General features: G+C 39.5%; 1 protein-coding gene across 1 annotated transcript in view; it reads right to left on the reverse strand.

Moving 5' to 3' along the window:
* Positions 1 to 3,813, reverse strand: part of LOC101850786 (serine-rich adhesin for platelets) — a 37,474-nt gene extending 33,661 nt beyond the window's left edge. Inside the window, exon 1 of the mRNA XM_005093931.2 lies at positions 3,515 to 3,813. The gene's annotated coding sequence lies outside the window, so the exon portion shown is untranslated. The remainder of the gene's footprint in view (positions 1 to 3,514) is intronic.
* Between the last annotated feature and the right edge of the window lie 266 nt (positions 3,814 to 4,079).

A 4,079-nucleotide genomic window follows, 5' to 3' on the forward strand; every position in this document is an offset into this window, starting at 1 on the left:
GCCCGTGACTTAAGAAGAGCATTCATTCTTGTTGAATTACAAGTACATTGTACTAATATTGAAAATAACATTAGTTGACTTAAGACTAAAAAGTCACAATTCTTATTGTTCGAACCGTTGGGCCTAGTTGGCAAACTGTATTATATAATTGTGTATATCCCGAAGGGGAAACACTGCAGATTTAAGTGAGTGCATCTTTCGAATCAAACATCCCTGTGAGAGGATGAAAAGCTCCAGGAATTTTGCAAACCAACCATTATGCCCAGACCAGTAGTTAGACCTTATCAAGTCAAAGAAAGTCTAAAGAGCATATGCAGTTTTCTTAATCACATTCTAGGACAATAATTTGTTGATGCAAATGAGGGCCTACACACTCCATCGATGTACACATATCAGGTTTTCATCCTCTGCGATTCATGACAACCTGTCTGGAAAGTCGTTTAAAACTTAAAGCCTTCCGTGGGCATTTGACACCTTGCACAAACTGTAACTCTGACAGAAAAGCTATGAACAGCAGGAGACACATTTGTATAGTGCACAAAGCAAGGATATTTTATTTATGGAGGTTTGAGCACTCACTTTTATGCCGCCAGTAATTGTTTACTTGTCCTTTGCCTGTTCAATGTTTGTTTTATAAAAAAAAAAAACATCAACCCCCCCCCCCCCCCCCCACCCAACGTTAAGTTTTGCAGTCATGCAGTCAAAGGATACTGTATTTCCTTTCTTTATATTGGTCGTGTTTTTTCCTATATGATATTTTTGGTTTTCTGTGCTACTATTAACAACATCCTCATTTAATGAGGTTGTTATCAGATAAAAATAATATCCTTTGAAGGATTACTCGAAAAATAGTCGAATATAATCTTAACCGTATTGTTAGAGATACTTCAAGTGATCACAAGTATAATATTGACGCCAAAGACGATGCTACGAGATTTAGATTTACGTCACACATCTGACGTAGAGTTCAACTCAAGTATCGCCCAAGAAGGAATCTCAAGACCTATCAAAAGACCCGCTGTGGTAAGTGAAAGGTCTGAAGAAAGAAAAATAAGTGGAATTAATTCTCAATGAACCCGGGCATTAAGAGGAGATGAAGTATAGTTTAAAACCACCTACAGATGATCTGAGTCAATAAAGACAGGCTCAGGGTTGTCATATGTGTGTGTGTGTGTGTGTGTGTGTGTGTGTGTGTGTGTGTGTGTGTGTGTGTGTGTGTGTTTGTGTGTGTGTGTGTGTGTGTGTGTGTTCTCTCTCTCTCTCTCTCTCTCTCTCTCTCTCTCTCTCTCTCTCTCTCTCTCTCTCTCTCTCTGCCTCACATTATGCGGCTTGAACAGGCACATATTATCTAGGTGGGAGGAAACGATATCTAATTATTTAGAAAAGTTGGTGAAAAACGTAGTCAGATGAAAGGAGAGGGGGTCACTGATTTTTATAAAAATACCCCCCCCCCAACCATATTATATTTTACGATGAATAAGAAGTCATATTATTTAAGTGTGCCCAGGAAATTTGTAGCGTTCGAGATAACGGATGAGGAGATGTTGAGTTGGTGAGACCATGCACAGGACCATATACATGATTCCGTTTGCTCAAGGTGTTCCAAGCCCTGCAACGTCAGGAGGAGACGGAGCTTGTCCTTCGAATATCATTTTTCTCATCGGTTCAGACGGTCGAGCGTGCTCGTTTTGTTTGAGTACACAAAGCAGGGGGTTCAAAGAGGAAAAAACAACCCCATACCTCTCTATTTAGCAGCATCTTTCTTTACATCTTTACTTTACGTTTATTGTCGGCCAACAGATTTAATCGATGTTAGTTTTTTTTGTTTCTTTTGTGTTGCAAATGAGGCAAAAATTCAAACACATATTACGTCTACTTTATTCCATATCTAGCTGTCATTTAAGCGCGAAAGCTTAAGAGCTTAAGAACTTCAGAGCTTAGAGAACGGCCAATGGTCATTGTAAGGAAACAACGCCATTTTCAACCGTGTACGTACGTATTTAAGAGTCGAGACCTCTGAATTTAACATCTGATAGGGCCGAGACAAATGGGTGGAAAGCCTTAAAAACTTCACAAAATAGCCCAAGTTCAAAATGACCCTCCGGGATTCGGACCAGGGCTATCCGCTCCGTTGTCCAGCATTCAAACAACTATTGAGCTAAAGGAGCACCCAAACAGAGGGAAAACAATAAGATGAATGTCAGTGAAATGACACAACGTACGGCATAAAAGCGAGAAAAGACGACACAAAACATGCACTTCCATACGTCAGCCTAATGCTTTGACTTCATACGCCTATCAGTAATTGACCACGTAAGACCAGCACGTAGTAAAAGTGTATTTTACGTGACCCACCTTCTGTTCGTATCGCAAACAAGACCTTTTGTATTTGCGCTGAAAATGCTATTGCACCACCGAATTGGGTCGAGTGTTTTGGAGAAAAATAAACTCTATAGATCTTGTTTTTTTTTTTTTTCATAAGACAAAAATAAGTGCTGCACTGCACTTTAAAAAGAAGTATAGAGTATTTGAACCGTAACGCATTGCACTAAACGTTTGTGCCAATTGATTCGCAAAGTTAGGTCATGGGGTCATAAAAGTATTTTGACATTACCATTATATTATATTGAAAAGGCAGTCAAAGAAAACTCCGCAGATAGATTTAACAAATATATATATATATATATATATATATATATATATGTATATATATATATACATATCTATCTATATCTATATAATACACACTCTGTCTCTCTCTCTCTCTCTCTCTCTCTCTCTCTCTCTCTCTCTCTCTCTCTCACACACACACACACGTTTATATATATATATATATATATATATATATATATATATATATAGATATATATATATATATATATATATATATATATATATATACATTAATTTGAAACCCTCCAATTTTGACATAAGTTAAACGTGTCGTCTAAAACATAAGTTAAACGTGTCATTATAGATGACATCTCAACGACCAACGAGTAGCCAACAGAGAGTGGAGACCCAGCATGAGGGCACTACGTCACGTAAATGTCGAATGAAGTGCCGAAGCTTACTCTAACCAAGATGTGTCTGTTTACCTGTTAACGATCACTGATCTAACTCCTATTATTCCGCTAATCCCATCCCCCCGAAAGTTAAATTCTCACATCTCTCTGTCAGGCGCGCTCTCACATTTATTCACACACACACGCGCGAACACAAAAACACGCACACACACACACACACACACACACACACACACACACACACACACACACACACACACACACACACACACACACACACATGCACACACATATTATCTCTCTTTCTTACTCTCCCTGTATCATTATCTCTCTCTCTCCCCCCCCCCCTCCATCTCTCCTAATATCTCTTTCTTTCTATCTATCTTACCTCCCGCTCTTTTTTCCGTTTCTCTATCTCCAACTATTGCTCTGATTATAGGTATGTAATTCAAATAATTGAATCATGCTTTTATCTTAAATACACTCACCTAATTTTGAAATTGAAAAAACTGAATTAAGGCTTCAGTGAGATCACTTCGAAAATTTCTCAAGCTGTAAGGATATCCACAGTCTTTTTGGCGGCATCCATACGGAGCCAAAATCCCGTTATAACCTTCAGAAAAAAAGCGTGGTAGGCCTAACCTCAGTCAGTTCGGCTGTCCAACTCACTCACACATCCCACAGGGCGCGCTCACACCTAAACGCGCTGTATGTCACTGTGCATCCGGTCTTATCTCGGAGCAACCGTCTTCAGTTTCCCAAAACGTGCTTCTTGAAAAACCGTGGTAGCGAGTCGTTTACATTTCAACCTCACCCTCCAAAATTTCGAGTGACAGGGGGCCTCCCAGAAGAGAAAAATATACCCAGCCCTTCGGAGCGCACGACCGGTGTGATGTTTGGCCTATTTGCCAATTCATCTTTGTATTTGCTCATACCCTAAAACGGTGTATACTCGGGAATGTTCGTGTTTTGACAGACATAAAACGTCATACCACATTCGGTTTCTCCACCTCCAACCCAAATCCTTTTCCTTCCACACTCAAATCCATCGCA

The sequence above is a fragment of the Aplysia californica genome, unplaced genomic scaffold, assembly GCF_000002075.1.
Source record: "Aplysia californica isolate F4 #8 unplaced genomic scaffold, AplCal3.0 scaffold00072, whole genome shotgun sequence".
Lineage (NCBI taxonomy): Eukaryota > Metazoa > Mollusca > Gastropoda > Aplysiida > Aplysiidae > Aplysia > Aplysia californica.